At 36.6% G+C, this 19,826-nt stretch overlaps 1 long non-coding RNA gene across 1 annotated transcript; it reads right to left on the reverse strand.

Moving 5' to 3' along the window:
• Positions 1-516: 516 nt before the first annotated feature.
• LOC141960442 (uncharacterized) lies at positions 517-16,503 on the reverse strand. The gene is made up of 3 exons (XR_012633623.1): positions 16,419-16,503; positions 16,007-16,051; positions 517-593 (listed from the first exon to the last, which is right to left on the reverse strand). It is a non-coding gene; the product is annotated as an uncharacterized LOC141960442 (long non-coding RNA).
• Between the last annotated feature and the right edge of the window lie 3,323 nt (positions 16,504-19,826).

Below are 19,826 nucleotides of genomic sequence, written 5' to 3' on the forward strand. Positions count from 1 at the left end.
CTTGTTGCCTGAGCATGGTTTCAGTTAGCCTAGATTGTGCCCATCCCTTCCTGGGGGCTGACAACATGTACTGCTCTCTTTTCCTTGGTCATGTTCTCTACCAATGGCACTTCTGAACTCCAGGCTGCTGGGTTCAAATGATGTGTTACAAGTGTAACAGGAGAAAGGGTCTGTTTGTTCCATTTTGTATTTGGAAAAGCAGAATGAGGAAAATGTGAAAATATCTGGAAAGTCTATTTTATGTTTAATATAGCTTCTGTCATTCTTACAAAATAAGTACCCATATCTGATAAGAATATTGTACCTAAAATGCAAGCTGAGTTTATCCCAGTTTTGAAGTGCTGTTTTCACTTAGTGTCATCTGCAAAGCTAGAAAGAAAAAAATAGGATGAAGTTAACATGAAAAAAAAATATTACTTAGCTGACAGAAATGGAGACTCTTGTAGGGGGTCAGGTCAGTGGTTTTTTGAGCCATTAGCAGGAACTGGTGTGGAACTGGTGTTTTCAAAGATGTACATTAGTCCTCCTCTGCGTTTAGAAATCAGTATAAAGTAGGTCAGGTGCAGATTTCTTCTTCCTGTTTCCTCACCAACCTACAAAGAGAAGGGCAGCGAATTGAACAGGTCTGTAAAAGCAGCATTCTGTTGGCCAGAACAACTCATCCGATACTATGCATTTCTCCAGTTAAGTGTAGATGACAAGTCATCAGTTCTGAATACTAAAGTCAACATCTTCTGTGCTTCTGGAGATATGCAGCTATGGTTAAAGTGCTGCTGCAAGTTTTTAAACTAATTTCTATTTTGCTTTGGAAAAAGTATGTGCCGCAGAAATGCAGTTTTGGTGTCAAAAAGCTAGGCAAGTGCAAGATAATTATTCTTCATAATAGGTACAGCCTTTCTATGTATTATTGTGCATTAAATTATTAGTAAAATAAGTGGTAATTAACCATTAATATTCCAAATGCTAGCCAGCTTACAAATTTAGGTCTGGCAAATGGATTTGGAAGTGACAAGTTAACACACACCTAAAGAAGCCTGGGCACTGAATTTAGTAGTAGAAGTTGTTGCATCCCGGTCTTCACTGCAATCCCCTGTGTCTTACCCCTGTAGGTACTCTTAATATTCTGATTTGCTGTCCACAAGGGAGTACAGAGGAACACAATTCTAACCTTTTATTCTGAAGTCCTTTTTGTAAGTACAGATAATAAATTCTTAGTATTAATGATACATAAACATGTTGTGAATATATGTATTATTTCATGTTAACTCCATTCTCAATATTATACTGAACAGCGTGCTAACTTTGTGTAGCAAAAGGCAAGATGAAGGTAGGTCTCCTGCAAGGTCTTCCTTTTACAGAAGTACGCTTCAACAGCTGGAGCTATTTTACAATGATGTTACTTTGTTTTTAAAAAATGAAGCCAACTTAGTGATCAGAACTATAAATAGTATTTCACACACTGAAATGCAAGCAAATTATGTGCTTTGACTTATGTATACTTCTCCAAGAAGGATGGGATTAACAAGGAAAAAGAGAGAATGAACAACTTTGTGAGTGACATAGTAACTCATTTGGGAGAATAGTTTATCCAATATCAATTTAACAGGAGGAGCCGAGACTAGTGTCTGTAATGTCTTAGCTCCTACTTTCACCTTTCCTGGGGCTATACATTTGTGTGCATTTCCTGTTGAATGTTCTGGCCCTATATGCTATAACATCAACCTGGGGTCTACTCCTTCCTTTGGTTTGCCTCAAAAATGAGCTTTGCTCATCCCTTTCTGAAGTGGGAGAAATGAAAAAGCTTCAGCCTTACTTTATTCATTAAGAGGATAAAAGTAGAACAGTTCAAAGTGGGTAATTATTATAACTAACAATAGTTGCCTTTTTTTTTTTTTTTTTTTTTTATATCCATACTGATACTGAAATAAAAAGCCCAGGTTGTTCAAATGAGACTAAAAAGTAGAGGAAGCTGACCCTTTAGGGATGCTACTTAAGAAATGATCACATAAAAATTCAGTTTTTAAGTCTTGCTACAGACTGATATTTCAGTCTTTTGAGTCCCATCCTTTCAAATGATATTTGTGTTGGCGCTTCATTGGCCTTTCCCATTCAGCCTCACTAGGGTTGTTGGGAACTGATGTTATTTGGGAGAGTTTATTTCTTAAAATATCTTCTTCTGTAACGAAGCTCATAACATAATGGTAGGCCAAGCCAAGAAAACTAGTCTAGTTAGAAAAGAAAGCAGGGTAGAGGAAGTCACAGACAGTACTTGTGTACACACTCTGGCTGTGGTAAGGGGGACACTTTTCCCTTTGAGAGGTTTTGTGGCTTTGAGCAGGTTAAGTGGAACACCCGTCTGTTATGGGACTATGAAAAAAAAATGTAGAAAACTGTTCTGGTGCACCCTTGTCAACACTAGGTGCTCTACAAGTATACAACAGCAAGTATAAACAGGATTTAGTAAAGATCATTTTGACTATACACATTACAAAGGCAGGAGAATATTAGACTAAACAAAAACTCAACCCCATGGAAACCACTAAATAAATTTTTCCATCAAGGGGAAATGTATTCCACTTACAGCTTTCAACACTATATCTTTTTTTCAAATCTTTTTTCCTTTGCATCTAGAATAAAAATGAAAGTGTAAATAAACAAATATGGGAAGGTTTCTCCATCAAAACATTGCCAGTGACAGTGACTCTGTCATCCTCAACAGAATTATTTTCATGATGTTCTTTGCCAGCATAGAGAACAAATTAATGAGAAGACCATCTCTTACTGTGTAGTGCTGCACCTGCTTATCCGCCTTCTGCTGTACAATATAAAAAATTAAATACCATAGGTGTTATTACAACTGAAATAAAAGTGGCAGCAAGACTGAAATGAAAGTTTGTACTGAAGTTTTAATCTACATGTAAAACACAAAGTTTTCTTCTGGAAACTGATGGGGAAATGTTTCCCTCAGTTTGAAACCTCAGCCCTTTCTCTAAAGCCTCTAACCATTCAGATAACTGTTGGGCTGGTGACCTGTGGCTTCTTTTGTTGTAGTGCTACAGAGTGAATTGTGATTATTTCATTTTTGAAGTATTGTGTTCTTAAAACCAGCATTTATATGGAAGAAAAAAAGAAGTAGTGTTACTGAACATCTGCTGTACCACAGCGTATGACACAAGATGTGCATCTTAGGATAGCTAACTTGCAAGGTGCTCTCATCATCTGTACCTTCCCTCCACCCCAAACTTCATTACAAATAGCTGAAAAGAGTCCCTGTTCCTTTTAAGTTCAGTCAGAAAGCCACACAATGAGAAGGGGCTGCTCCTTGTCAAGAACCTCCTACAGTGCATTAGCATGCCCCGTGACAAGTGAAGAGCAAGAGATCACGCACACAGGAAGGTAATTAGACTATGCTAAAAGAGTGACTGCCCTGAGGGAGTATGCAAATATAGTAGTGTCTGTATTCTGTCAGAAGTCAGTAACATCATAAATTAGGCATATGCTATGTTTACAGTTGTTTTTAAACTATGGTTACAGTTGTTTTTAAATTAGCAACCCACCATTAAATAAAGATGTGATGTATAAGAGAACAGAATTTCACTATAGGCATTTCTTTTCTAGTATTGATATATATGTGGATAATGCTTCCCTTATTAGAATACACATACGCAGAACTGTTTCACATGCTGGCAGATAGATAAAAATACACCTACTTACTGACACACTTTTTACAAGTATTACTCTTCTGTTTCTCCTCTCACCTTCCCACTATGTGAAACACGTATCAGAGAGGATTATAAATAAATGTTTCATTATTCTCATAGTGAAAGACTACATTCAACATAAGCTTTTAACAAAAATTATGTTCTCTTTTTTTCTGTTGTTCTTTCCTTGGCATTTCCTATCTCATTTGTTGTTTTTGACTACAAATGCAAACCCCAAACTTTTACTTCACAGCATATAATAGGAGAGCTTTTGGTGACAGAAGTCTGAGCACCCAAACTGAAATTATGAACTGCATTTGGTGATCAGTATGTTAAGTCTTTGTTGTAGAGCTGGCTAAAGCTACAATGCCCAAGGAAGGATGTCAGTTTAGTGTCTTCCTTCCCAGTCCTCCTAACTGGTGGAAAAGGTGGCAAGATTTGCTACAAGCAACCTCAGGGGCTTTCCCTTATACAGCAACCACTGGTCAGGCAGGTGTGAGCAGGCAAGTAACAGTGACTTTCACAGCTGGAAAGAGAGAGTGAAGTGTGGCATAGAAAGGGTATTCAGTGCCAGACACATCCAGGCAGGGAAGATGGAAACACATCAAACGAAGCCTCATACCTCACCCACACAACCAGCTTTTGCTCATATCCTTATGATTTTGAATTACTGGATTATTACTCAGTCTTTGAATTCACAGTTAATTTTCTGAAAGGCTGAATTAGTTCCATGGGAAGTCATACTTTTCCGGAAGGTATAGGCATAGGCTAGAACAGACCAGTTCACGGTTCCCAAGTCACTAAGAATGCACTAGGTTAATAGTTACCACATGCACATACAAATCCCAAGATCAATTTCCCTCATCACTGGAAAAAAAAAAAAAAAAAAAAAAAAGAGATACTAAAAAAAAAAAATGTTGAAAAAGCTTTAATCTCTGACAGCACAAACATTAAGCTCTTTCCCTGATGTGAATGATCTTGGGGAGAAGAGTACATGAATCTGCATCTACCACATCTTACAGAAAAACATTGTGCCCCTTGGTGTAAGCAGAGGAGGAAGAACTTTTATTCTGATGCTTCTGAAAGCCTTCACCAGCTCTCAGTTGAGTTTCTGCACTCACTTGTAACTGCAGCCAAAATGGAACAATCTAATTTTGCAAGTCTTGATTTTGGTATAATTTTTTCCCTATTAAGAAATCAAGCAACAGACAGCTAAGCCAATCGACTGCATATTGATGAGACACAACAGATTTCTGAACTTTGTTAAACTGTAATTTCAGATCACAATTAAGTAATTCTGGGAACCCAATGAAGTGCATTACTGATATACTGATACAGTATGGGAGTGCTACGGTCCCTTGCTCCATAGCCACGAAGGGCCTTTACACCATGAATGGAAAACTAAGTCACAGAAACCTTTGATATCATTCCAATAAAGCCTCACCACATTCAAAGCCTCATAAATTCTCTTACTTGAAAAGTAACAGAACATACTCACATTGCTTTCAGTAGAGGAGGTGCTGGAAAGGGCTTTCTTGTTTCAAGAACTTTTGTAGAGGGAGTTATAAAAACAATGGTAAATCTTCCCTTGCATCCATCAGAGTACAAAACACTATTATCTAATTTCTGTCCATGCAATGGCATTGCCTTTCCAGCAAAGACAGTGAAAGCAACAAAGTGGTAGGGGAAAAAAAATATTTAAAAATCACTCTCGTGAACAGCTCTGAATGCAGAAAGAAGCAAGAATTGAGGCTTCATCTCCTAGATTTAGTGAAATGAGATTTGATTCTCAACAAAATAGGGAAGGCAAGAAATGGTTGTGTTTAACATGCTGCTCACATCTCATTCCTCACTCTAGCTGAAAATTTAGATTTCATTCACTGTTCTAAAGTCCTTTTTTCATCTAGTTATCTGAGAAATTGGTATCTCTCTGCAGCTGCCTTAAAGTCTGTTGTTACTGTGGATAAGGGGAAGTGTATTATAATTTTGTTTTCCAACGTTTTTTGTATTTACTGAAAAAAACTTCTACATCTTGTGGGGTCTAGAAAACTGGTGAAAATAGAGACAACTCCCCTAACTACTGAAAATAACATTTGAAAAACTACAATCAACTAATGAAAAAACTTCAAAAACCTAGAAGCATTTGAATTTCCTTACTTATTTTTATTGGTATATCTTTTGATACAGCCATCGCACAAAGCTACTTCAATGGTATCTATAATAGGTTCTCAATATTCCTATCATTTATTAGATGCTTGTTTCTAACCATCACTTTTAGAGGCTTTTAGATACATGATATGAAAAGCAATTCAGAAAATGTCTTTTACAGCTTTAAATACCAAACACACTACACTAGGGAGATAGATTCACCTTCTGAACCAGCAAGCAAAAAACCCCAGATAATACCCAGAACTGATAGCAGAAGGATCTTCAAGAAGTCATAAACAGAAATTGTTATTTTCTCTACATCTTTCACTGCTTTCTTTTCTGGACAGCCAGACATGGGGGCTTGCTGCTATAGCATCCCTACACTGGAGCCAGATTGAAAGCTTTCATTCATGAAGAAACTGATGCACGGCAACACGCATCAGCTTTTGCTAATGAACCCTATAAATCAAGGTTCATTTATATTCAGAAATAAACACCTTTCTAACGTTACAGACATTATCTATACTTGATGCATTTGTTCGCTTGCACAGGTGCTCAAGACAAAATGAAGTCTTGTGCTTTTAGCAATTTTTAGTCTTGGAATAAACACTAAGAAGTCTGTTCCCATAATTTATTTTGTAAAACATGTTGTAAAGTAGCAGCCATTCATTTCTCTTCAGAAGAAACCGGAAACTTTTCCGAGATTTAGCTATACATTCACTCAGTGTAACTTGTGCAGGCAGTCTGCCTTTATACAGAAATACAGAGTAACATACCATACCTACAGCTGAGCATATCACCTACAGCTCATCAGCAGCACTTCCATCAACGGAGTGTCTGTTTATAACCTACTGCTCATCTGATTAATACCACCAGAAATCTAAGACAAGGCTTTAAAAGGTACATTAAAGAATAAGTGCAAGATTAAAAAAGGGAAGGGAGCTTAATCCAGTTTTTCTTGCTGTTTGGGGTGACTTGGCTTGATTGCAATATTCATGGAGTGACACAGTAATATTTGTAAGATGGCAAAGACTAAACACCATTTGAGTTTTCTGAGCCCAAACACCATTTGGGGCTACAGTGTTCCAGAAACACAGACAGAATCCAAAGCTCCACTTCTGACACAGAATTTCACCTGATTGATGCACCTCGATGGCTAATTTGATGCTTGTCTGAGGTAAAAATCACTTTTATTGCCTGCTCTAGTCTTTGGCTTTGCATACCTTACATGTCCCTGTAAAGCCTATTTTATACAGTGGGCCTTTATGTAGTTTTCGGTAAGGTTCCAAGCACATAGCTATATGGTTTTTTTCTTTTCTTTCTATATTTAGTTTGGTCAAGTTAATCTTTAAAGTTTACTTTGTTCCAAATGGTCTGTAGGGATGCATGTTTGATTACAGTGTTTGAAAGCTCTTACCCATTTCCTTATTTGTGCAAGAAAAAAATTTTTTTAAATATTCTTTTAATGAGACATTTCCCACAATGAGTGTATTTTGAACAAGAGTTGCATACCATTGCTGTAACAGTGGCATAAGTCAAACCATACATCAAATGTTTCACAATTTGTAGTTTCCTTTGCTAAGCATAAGGATCATCAATGAGCATAATACCTTATTCTGTTTGGAGTTCAAAAAACTTTTCTAATATGTTAGGCCACTTCCCACAAACTTCAGTCTCAGGAAGTTTGAACTGGCTGCTTTTCCAAAGAGGTTTGAAGGATGCCAGTGTTCTCAGCTTTGTAAACTCAAAATGAACTTGTATTCATGTTTCAGATCAAATGAAGGGCTCAAGTTTTGTATTTTATTTTTTAATCACTGTGGTAGCACTTTGGAATCCAAATATCCAGTTCTTTTTTTTTTTTTTTTTTCCTTTGTAAGTGCCCACTCTGGTATTTTGCCTAGTCCATCTGCCAGAATCATTCTTCAGACTTTTCACAGCAAAAGTAGGCACAGATACTGCATTTCTAAATCGGAGGCTAGAGGAAAACTCAGAAAGGCTCCATAACAATAAATAAAACAAATATTAATGATCAACTGAAATAGCCAATTCAGAGTGGTCTCTCCAAGCACCTGAACAGATCCAGTGGAACACGTTTCATTTATTTTTCTTTTTAGATGATGCTTATTAATTATATAAGCCTTAAATATTTTAGAGTTGAGTAATATATTAAATAGGGGTAATAATAGCACTAGCAGGAGCAACATTCTTTTCTTAGCTCTAGAGGAAAACAAACCAACCCAACCAACCAATGGAAACAAAACAAACAAAATATCCCAACCCACTTGTTATCCCAAGGACTTCTAGAGCAGTATCAGTTCAAAAGTAAATTCTGAAGTGCAGCCACTCACAGATATAATACAAACAATTTTTTACTAGTACCCTATGCAAATGGTGAGCAAAAAGAAACTAATAATACAAAAGAACACACATTTGACTAGTAACTAGAAGTCTTAGGCCAAAATTCTAGCACAGCCCTACAGACCACCACTCAGGCTGTAGATTTGAGAGGGCTGTCTCAGGCCCAACGAAGGACAGTCTATTGTCTGCAGGTAGCTTTTTCCTCGACCATTGACACTTCCCTCCAAACTTCAGTCTGTGCTCATCACTATCAGATGCATATTGTGCTATTTCCAGGACAAGATCTTCCAGTAGTCATTCAGAAAACCATAAGAGTCCACTGATCTCAAACAAGGGTCAGATCGAGTAGATACACAGGCTTCTCAGCCAACGGGGCCATCATCTACGCAGAAATACTGTGAAGCAGCCATAGTTCCTATTTTTAACCATGAACTAACTGAAGACAAAGGTGGCTAACATTGATAACCACTTACTGAATTACACTACAGCAGTTTGCTCTTCTGCAACAGCAGGAATCTTCAATTTCAACCTCCTTTCAGATCTTCTCCTGAGTGTTTTCACCTTGTGAAACAAAAGTCAGTATGACCCAACTGTCAGATGGGGATTTAAAAGGAATACAGGATTTCCATTCAGTTGCTAGATGAGGTTCTTTAAAATAGGGTGTGGAAAAATGTTCAGAATGAAAAAAGCATATGGAGCCAATGCTGCTGCCTACTGGTTGTCAGCTGGTGTACACAGCCCACTGCACTGTTGGAGAGAGCATAACAAACTCTTCCCAGTAACTGGAAGTGAGCAGCTCAGCTGAATATATTGGTTTTGCCTTTATGCCTCACGTGCACCAAATGCCACCCTGACATAGCCAAAGACGACACCCTTCTGAAACATATTTATATTTAGCAAATTAATTACAGTGTATAGCAACAAATGTCTATACCTACAAATCGGACTGAAAGCCTTTCAGAAGCTTGAAGTGTCTTCTCAATTACTACATTATTGAAAGAACTGTAGGGAATAATGTTTTACACATTTTCTGTGTTTATTCATTTGAAGGGTTCAATGTTTGGGTGCTTTAAAAAATGCTTTAGAAGAAATGAAAAGGAAACCTTAGAAGTCTTCAAAGAAACACTGCTACTACCAAATGTAAAACAGCACTATAAAACAGTCACAGTCACATCATTTAAAAGTTGTTTTTCACGTAAGTGAGCTGCACTACAATAAATATTCTGGACAGTAGATGTCCTAATTGTAATTTGGCAACACCCTTTGGCTACACCAATGTAGTTAAATAAAGTAGGTGTCTGACAATTACTGAGTAAAATCTGCCTTATAGGGGAAAGAAAATACTTTGAGATGTGTAACAAGCAAGAAACATATACTATTAGGTTTTTCTTTTGATTTAAACATAATAAATGTGATTCTGCTCAAAGTTTCACAGTCTTTTGGGCTTTCTGGTGTTTCTTGCTTTGCTGGGGGTTTTTTGTTGTTTGGGTTTTCTTTTTGGGTTTTTAATATTTCTGAGGGTTTGCTTGGCTTAATGACATGGACAGTTAAAACAATCCCTGAACCATGTTAATGTGGTGTTCGCGGTCAGGGAATATATCAGTAAAACTTTTGATTCATTCACAAGATAAAAATAACTATGCAGTTAAGGAGATCAAAGATAACCTCCATCACTGATCAGTGTTTGAAAGGCAGATACAGTATACTGTGTAAACACAAAGGTCAGATAAGCCTTTTTTTTTTTTTTTAATATATAAGCAATAGGCCAAAGTTCTCTAAGAAACTGAGAGCCTAAACATTTGAAACTATATAAATGGATTCAAATTGTCTCCATCTACATCCAGTCAATCAGTCCTACCCTCCAGACTCAAGCTTTGTTGGACAAATAAATGCAAACAGTGCTTTTATTTACTTTATTGTAAGGGAGAAGAAGGTAAAACGGGAAGAAATGGTACGATTCAGTGTCCAAACTATAAATAGCTTTAGGTTTTAGAAAAATATAAACCAGGGAACTGAGCATTTCTGAATACCAAACACAAGGACTGGTTTTAGAAAAATGCATGCAGTAGGTCTTAAAATAACTGACAGTTCTACTTTGTAGTTTTATTTCACTGTCTTTCCAAGCTATTTTGAAATGTCTTCTCTGCAGAGAATACATTTCAGTTGCAAGAAAAAATTTGTTCCACCACTGCAAAGGTCTTTTTGATAACAAAAGACAAGCCTCCGCGTATTCAGAGTATCAGCTTATCATTGTCTAAAATTATCCAATATACCCAAGAGAATTTAAGTGGGTTAAAAATGTCGTGGAAATAAATTGCTCAAAATTTGAGAACTCCTTGCTCCTGGAAAATACCAGAGGTGCCAAAACAGCTAACACAGGTCAGCAGCAAAAATTCAATGAATTTATTCTTGATACAGAAACACTATAACAAATGAAGAGTCCGATTTCTTGTCTGACAGATCCCAGAAATACAGGGAAACAAAGGTATTTGAATACAGACCATCAAATTATTTTAAAAAAAATCAATTGAAATATATGTCAGAGTTGGTACTACATTTTAGACCAAGATTTAGGGGTCAGGAAAATAAGATAAACAGATAGTATGTCTCGCTCTCTCTAACCAACTCCTCAGAATTTATTCACATCTAAGTAGTTGTCTCCAACTACTAATATAACTTCAGTCTAATGCTCACACCAAATGTGCAGTAGTCAGCATATGCTAAGAAGAAGTTTCTGCTCTGTACTGTTGAATTGTTTGACTACATCACTCCATGCAAATACCCATAAGGGTTAACTGAAGCAAAGCATGGTCTGAAAGAGGAACTACTGTTATTAGATCTGAGCAAGGCTACTAGGATCTTTTCTTTTGAATCCAGCGTAAATGAAACTATACAAGCGGGCCATGGTATGATGCCTGTTTTGAAACCTTACAGATTCTGGATGTTAATTCAGAAAAACTCCCATTATAAAAGAAAGTAGGAAAATGTAGGCTGCAGTTTTTGGACTGCACATGATATGTTTGTCAGATTATACTCAGTATTTCAGGCTGGTAAGCCTTATCAGCTGAGATGAACAGATTCAGGGGGGCTGGGGTGGTGGAAAAGGGAAACACACTACTATAATGTTACTGTCCCTTCCAGTCATGTCCTTGCAGATAAACAGTTCTCTTTCAGTAAGACACATGGCAGATGTTAGCTGTTAGCCCAGTTTAAACTATTTTAATTTCTTTTCCAATACGTTCCGATCAGCGGCATGAACCACAAATAGTGCCCAGCAACTGGCGAGTGGCAGATGCCCAAACACCACGTTTTTCATCTCCTCTCAATACCCTTGACTCATGCATCCTGTCTGAGCTAATGCTAGTTTCCTGATTGCAGTGTGTCTGCACCCTTGGACTCTCAACAAGGGCCTGAGCCATCCCAGAAGGCTCACTGTTCCTCTCTAGACTTCAGCTTCACTGTGCTCTTAGAGACTGTCACTCAAATCTACCTTTTTATGCCAATCCACATCTGTAATCTCTGGATTTAAACTGATCGAGCAGTCCACTGTTTTTCCTCTAATTTTAAAATAATTCTAGACCATCACATAAAAATACCATTCAGCTCTGACTTATTTGATCTCTAAGAATAAAATGAACTACCACCACCACCAGTTATACTCATCCTACTACCACTATTACATAATCACCTTCTCCCACTTGAAAAAAATGCCCCCCAAACAGATCTGAAACAGAATAGAACCATTGCTTGGATTTGAGGTACTTATGGCCTTATTTCCCTGACGCTCTGAAATTCTTCTCCCCAAATTGCTATCATGTACTAGATACTGTAGCAGTGATTTCACATTGCTTATGACCATTTATATTTCTACAAGTACGAAGATAAATTATGAAGTGCAATGAGGGCTAGTCCAAGGTGCTGAGCTTTGAAAGTAAAATGATGCCTGGTAGAACAAAAGGGGAAAAAAAAATAATATTTTTAGCTCTGATTCAGGAACACCAGCCAGGAACAGAAAGAAAAGAACAGAGTTGCCAGGTAGCAAATTTTCCTCAGCAAGTACCCTAGCTGTGATTAAAGGACAAAGAGTTGCAGTTGTGTTGCAAATTCATTAATAGCGTTAACCAGGGATGCTAAATGGTTGTCTTTTTTCCTCCTTTTAAGCTACAAAGTTAATACAAAACTCAAATTCGGGTCATGGCTTTTATTTTTACGTGCCACAGCAACAGGCCAAGTAAAAATACATGACAGAGTTGGACAAATGCTTCATTAAACTACTGATTTCAAACTTTAGTTGTGTTTACTTGCATGATCATTTATTTACCACAGAGCACTTTTTCCTTATCATTAAACCCATTGTTTACCAGTCAAACCATCATTTGTCTACCATCAAAAATATTTCCCACCAGATCTTGTGACAGGGCAGTATTCTTACCTCTGATTTACAGAGGAAGGAACCAAGATACAAGGTCCATACAGGACATCTGTGTTCCAGCCAAGACTTCAGGTCTTGTGAGACTCAGGCCAACACTTTGACCACAAAGTCAAGCACTTTATCCTCTGTAGTCTTTTGATCTTTTATGTCCATCATGAATGACTAAGTTATAAGGAATCTCTGTCTAAAGAGCAGACTTTAAGAATGAGTACACACTTAAGATTATTTGCAAAAACTAATCAAACAAGCTTTTTAAGCAAGACTTGAGTCTTGCCCAATTCCAACTAGGTATTCAAAGCATGCAAGCTTATATGGAACTATAGGCACCTAATGTTGTTAACATATTCAAAATTTTTAACAAATACGAACTCAGGGCCAATGAGCTATGCTCAAACAGCCCACAAAGTAACATAACACATAACCATCTTCAGTTTTCAAAAGACCAGCGCATGTACATTATTTGGGCAATGAGGGAATGTACAAGGGCAATAGTCTACAGGGTGCCAATTCAAATTTATTTGCTTAAGTAATAGACTATTCATCTAAGCAATAATTATCTCTATAATTAAGTGGCTGGAGGACAGTGTCTCACCTTAAACCATAACAGCAAGGGAAGAAATAGTAACAGTAGTTGCAGCTGCATACTCTAACACTTTGAATAGGAAATTTACTTAATTTGAGGCAACGGATACAGGTTTAGTTGGTTGGTTGTTTTTTTCAAATCAAGAATAATGCTGTTACCCCAAGGTGGTGTCCACCCTAAAGAAACAAACACAAAAGATGAGGAACCTGAAGGGTAAACATGAAGGAAAGAAGCAGCAAAGCAGGAAAAGGGATTCAAATGTCAAAAATTGTGTTTAATAAGGTATAAATCATGCCTTACAACATCATAAACTTCTGTCCTCCTGGTTGAGGAAGAAAGTTATCATATTTTCCTTCTTCCATGGGCTATTTCTGCTCATTACTCACAGTGTTTATTCTACCTACTAACGGCTGTGAAGGCATTAGCTGCTCTACCACCAGGCACATCACACAGAGAGAAGAATCCTGCTGCAGAGTTTGGGCTGAACAAGACTTCCTCTTCTGCACCAAAGAAATCCAGTAGTAATGCTACTGCGGGAATGTTCAAAACAAGCTAGCCATCTTCTAGTGATGCTGTGATAACCATGATTAAGTAGCTCTTCCTCAGTTCTGTTTTTAAGCACTGGGCACTCTATTTGTGAAACAATAAAATCAACTTTCAAATAATACCATTTGTTTCTGATTGCTCTCCTTTTATAATATAATACAAAATTACTGATGAAGCAGTTCACTTTGCAATAATGCAGTTCAACACTGAAGAAACGTTGAACAAAGTAAGATGATAAATATCACAACCCTGTTGACCCCAAGAAATTGCATGGAGTGTGCAAAGCACAGCTGATTTCTACTGTGATTTTCACACTCTACTGTTGAAAAGTTACAGTGAAAAAAAAAAAAAAAAAAGAAATTGGTGGTTTTCATTCTGATTTGAAATTGTTCAGAAAAGTCTATACTGGAATCCATGCTGTGCATCTGAATTATTCAGATGGAGCTTAATTGCCCACTTTGTGAAAGGAAAGGATATCTTATAGCCCCTTTGATAGCTGAAAGGAAGCTATCAAAGATGTAGGAGAAAGAATTCATTATATTCCTCCCAGTATTTTTAAACTTCCCTATTCTTCAACCAAAGCATAGATTATCCATTCAGACCATTTATAATGAGTGTGCAGATTAATACAAGAAATCTCTTCTTCCCGACTGTACAAACACTGATCACAACAGCAGTCCCTAAGACCTGTAATTTTCAGCTTCATTCCAAAAGTTTTGCAAAGTCATATTTAACAGATCTCATAGTTATACACAGTAGAAGTTGATCCTCTCTCCTCTGAAGTGAACATGGGGCAGGGGGGAGTCTTCCCCCAAAATAAACACTTCAAAAAAAAAAAGAAAATCAACACTTTAAAAAAAAAAAAATCCGAATTCATGGCTTAACTGAGAAGTAACTATAATGCTACATTTTATATAAAACTACTTTAATATAGGTGTGACTATCTACATATCTTATTGTATAGGTTTAACATGATAGGTGTGACACCAACTGAATAGGAAATCCACAGAAATTAAACATCTTGCCTAGGATTTGTTGGCATGGTTTTTGGTGTGTGGGATTTTTTGTGCCTTTATTGGCTGTGGTCTTTGAAAACCACTGCTATACAACCTTGATCATTATTAGCCAATTTTTTGCCAAAATCTCTGTTCATAAAATGCTCTTTAGATGCAAAAGTGTTTTGAATTAAGCATTTTGTGATTAAGAATATCACAATTTTAGTTCTTGGACATATCAGACATTCATTCATATTACATCAAATCAAGGGTTAATAGTTTCTCCTTGGAAACTATTCCTGGAAGAGTTTTCAAGGAACTGAGTTGCGATGTTATTATATGGATATTTCTCCATATAAAATATGGTTAAAATATTCAAACTAGCTAAGAATCTGATTCAAATCTACTGTTGCAAAATGCAAAATGACAGAAACTGACAAAGTGTGATGTTTCACATCAGCTGAACTCACAACATAGAGCACATCCAAAATTATTCTGAAAGAGCCTGAATATTAGAACTGATTATAGTTATTTGTATTATCACTAGCATTTATAGGTATATTTTATGTTACACTTATTGGAGAAAGCAACTGTACAATGATGCAGAATGCCCACATTCATCATATTCAAAGAGCTTACTGTATCTATTTCTGTGGATGGTTATGAAATGTTTATTGCTGCACACAGATGATCTGATTGTTGTTAGCAAGTCGTATTGATAAAGTTATTATGGAAGACTAGTGGCAGTGGCATATATAAGCCTGAGAAAAGCTTACGGGTTTATGTTTCCACATGATACCGTATGCAACATTTGTTTAATCAGTAAAAGCCAAAACAAGCCTGAATACAAACTGTTTTCAACTTAGTCCCAAGAATGTAAAGAATTTAATTGTTAAGATTTATATATCTGCCTTGTCCACAGGGAGCACAAGCCCTAGCAGTCTATTGCTCTAAATTCAAAGACTGCTCTCATATCATTTTATTAATAAAACTGTCAGTCACAACACTGATCTTATTTTTTTATAGATTTCTTCTTTATTTTTCTATGTCAAGAAGCTCACAAAGACTTTTAATTGATTACTTACTGTATTAAGAATAAAACAATATCTGCCTAAGAGAAAAAAAATGTATTTAAAATCGAGTTATATTTTAAGATATTGCAGGGGAAAAAACCCAACCATTAACTGGTTTGAGACAATGGAAGTTGCTATAGCACATGGCAAAGAATACCTATGGTTGGTACCTGATATATGGTCTCCATTGATTATCACCAAGTTCAGATGGAGTCCTGTAAAAACAAAGGTCTACATGTGAATGTTGGTAAAGCCATACCAATAATTATCTTCTGGAAGAACAAAATAAAAACTGTGTTCACCATTCCATAACATAGGGGACTTGGCAAATGGAGTCAGGCAAATCTTAAAACCAAGGGAAAATTTCTGCAGTTATTGCCATATCCTCTCTTCTCAGATATTTTACAACGAATTTCAACTGCGATTTTATTTTCTTTAAAGCAACAGTCAGACACTTTTAATTAGGCTAAATAAAATCAATTGGTATAGACAACAGCATAGAAAGCCTAAGATGTTTCCTATGGCAGGAAAAGTACTACAGAAAGCATTAGTACATATCAATTTTTAAGACAGTCTAAGTACCTCAGCTACGCCAAGTCAGCAAGACATCCAAAATTTCCCGTCCAAGATAGGAACAAATGCACAGGCAAAAATAGATGAGTATTTGTTAGACATGTCCTCCCTCTCACATGGCTGGCATACAGACTTAAAAATGTAACAACAGATTTGAATCTAAACAGGACAGCATTTGGTCTACTCTCAATACTCTGAGCTATCTGGTCTTCAAAGTCCTCTTCTCCCTACAAGATTTACAAATCACTCCCTCAGAACCTCCCTCATTTAGTGGGGGGGTGGGGGAACAGGGGATAAATGTTTAGGAAGTTGTCACTGTGCAAATTAGCTGTATTTCACAATGAGTTTGGCTTGTGAAACTGAAGAGACTCCACCTACCCCTTTCCCCACATAGTAATGACAGCATACTTTCCTAAGCACGTGTACACATCTAAAGTTTCACAGCTCAAGCCCCAACTGTTCTTTGTATACAACCAAGCCATGGTTCATAACTTCAAGACTTCGGTGACATCCACTGAATAGCCCAAAAGCCAAAAGTGCAATCATCATTCAGTTACTGTGAGGAAGAAGCAGAAGTTTCAATTCACAACAGTCTGAGATTTTCAGGACAGCATGATGAAGTGACATAGACAACTTGGACTTATTTTCAGTGGGGATAAATGCAGAACTTCCATAGAAAGACGTAGGCAAAGTCTTAGGGACTGGGAATTACCCGCTATATTAGCCCTATACCTATACTTTCAGGAAGAAAAGCTTTAGTTTTGTTCTGTACGGGTGGATGAGCATGAAAACCTAAGCACATTTAGAAGCTTACCCAGAATAATTAAAGTAATACCAAGGATGTTCTGAGCACTGTTTATCTACTGTTCCTGTAAGAGAAGAAATGGCATCATTACACGGGATGGGGAAATGAAATCTACCTCCCTTAAAAATAGTTCTTAACCAAATATGTACATGGCAATACTCTGTAGATTTGATTAGGAAACTTATGCCTTGACTTGTTATTTATCACTGCTGGAATGAAGTCATGCTTTTTTCTTTCAAGCCTCAAAAGACACTGTCAACACCAAAATGGTTTTGTTGCTTTAATTCTTTAAGAATTAAACCATTTACACAATTCATTACTACTATTTTGAATAAATTGAATTTTAATTTGAAGCCAAGCATGGAAGCTTCAGTCTAGCGCTGACACCAGCAATTAATCTATTTCTGTTCTGTCTTCTTTCCATTCTCATCAAACCTCCCTAGCTCCTGACTGAGAGCAATTTCTTTCTGAAAGACTGGTCCTTGTTCTGTGCCTGCGACTTCTGCAAGAAAGCCACGTTCGTAGTTTCTGGGTAAGAACTAACCCTAAATGTTGTGCTATTCTCTAAGTCACTGTAGTGGGCTGCACTGCCTGCATCTATTTTACAACAAAGTCTAAACATATCTTCAAGTGAATAATATAATTATACCAGAAACATCTACGTTTTCTGTGGAGCTAGCTGAACTACAATCCTAGTATGACATGTCTACAAAACTTGCTAAACCTTCCAAATATTATCATGTTCAGGATTTTTCTGTTTTGTTTTTTTGCAACCATATGATTTTTATTTGTAGGTGAAACTGTAAAAATAATTTACATATAAAGTGCAGAATATCAGCAAATAATAGAAACTATGAATTTCAATGAAGCAATATCCATTAAGAAGGATCCCGTCCCTGTCTATTAGTTCAGCATACATACTGTAAATGAACTTGGAGTGTAACACATTTTGAAGCAATGGAAGTTTTATATACTATCTTACAAAGTTTTATTATTATTATACTAACTATATTATAACTATACTTACAAAGTTGTCAGCTTTCAATATTCTTTACAATAAATATAATGATTCCTATGTCATTCTCAGAAACCTTTGTAAGTTTGATTTTGAGCTCTAAAAATTAGTATTTTAGCCATTCTTAGCAAGTTTCTTGCTGTTCTGTTTGCTGTACACATCATGCATCTTTAAAGCCTCAAGCCTTCAGCCACAACATATCATCAAACCTGGCAAGACTGTTGTTGATCCCACACATCTGGAAACCATAGCTTCAGGAAAAACAAACAAACCAACCAAAAAACAACAACAAAAACCCCCTGAACAACCAGAAATTCTCACTGCTAATTTTATTTGATCATACACACTATATGTTTAAAAGTAATTTTATATATAAAGATTACACTGCTAACTGCAGTTCATTCTTATTTTTTATACACTATGCTCAATACTGATTCAAATTCTTTCTTTTAAACAAACTGAAAACCCCCAATTTTCTGACAGAAAACACACCTTTTTTTCTGAAAGTAATACAGACTTCAAATGATAATAATTTTGGCTTCTAGTGATTCTTTACAAAATAACTTCATTTTAAAAAGCAGAAATTTAAAGGACTGGAAGGTGTTTATTTTCATCTAATTTATAAATGACAGAGGCAAAAGAAATCCAGACAGTCCCCTTATTCTTTTTTGTTACTGTTTCAGAGTGTGTTGTATTCTTAGACTGTAATATCAGAATGGCAAAAACATTTTAATTTCCACTAGTGAATGCTATCACTGAGAAGGAGGAACATGAAAAAACTGTTTGTACCGCTGTAGCATTCTGCATCACAGATCCACGCATCAGTGGTCAAATGACCTTAGCAGTCTGGATTTGATTAAGTATGTTTCTGTGGAGTATTTTGATTGCTCCCTCTCACTGTGGTGCTTGTGAATGCCATAACAAGTGCCATGCTGGTCCATAAATTACCTGACTGACTAAAAATCCTAAAACTGAGTTCTAATAGATAGTGTAGCCCGTTTTTTTCAGAAAATACAAGCAGATATTTTCCATACGCTGTGCTAAATAAACTAGCAGTTGATGACCTTCTGACACCTCGATGCTTGGTAGAAATACATGCAGAAGCAGTCTCTGCCACCAAAAGCCATATAAAAGTCTATATATCCAAGACATAAGACAACAGATGGATACATATAGATACATTCTCTGCTGACTGTCATCCAAGGTTATTACGTGGTGCAGGAGCCAACCTCCATAGCTAACCATCTTCCCTTTGCTGTATTTATTCAGTAATGTCAGCCCCATGTTTGAGCTAGGAGCCTCTAAAGTGGCAGCAACTGGGTCACTGTTAAATATGTCAGGCAAGGTTAATTACCAGTGTGTTTGTGTATAAAGATGATCTGTGACAAGAAAGACAACTCAGGAGAAGTACAGCGTGATTAAATACAGGTAAAACACCAGGTTGTTTGTTTAAGCTTTCCATTGCTGTAGAAGTAATTTTCTATCTCATGAGCACAGCTTTTTTCTTTTAGTCAAGAGGCCAATTCACTTAGAAGTTACCTTATTTAATAAAAAAAATCAGCATCCCTACAGCACATTTTTTCCCCTCATAGGCTAT

Source organism: Athene noctua, chromosome 4 (assembly GCF_965140245.1).
Source record: "Athene noctua chromosome 4, bAthNoc1.hap1.1, whole genome shotgun sequence".
In the NCBI taxonomy this organism is placed as follows: domain Eukaryota; kingdom Metazoa; phylum Chordata; class Aves; order Strigiformes; family Strigidae; genus Athene; species Athene noctua.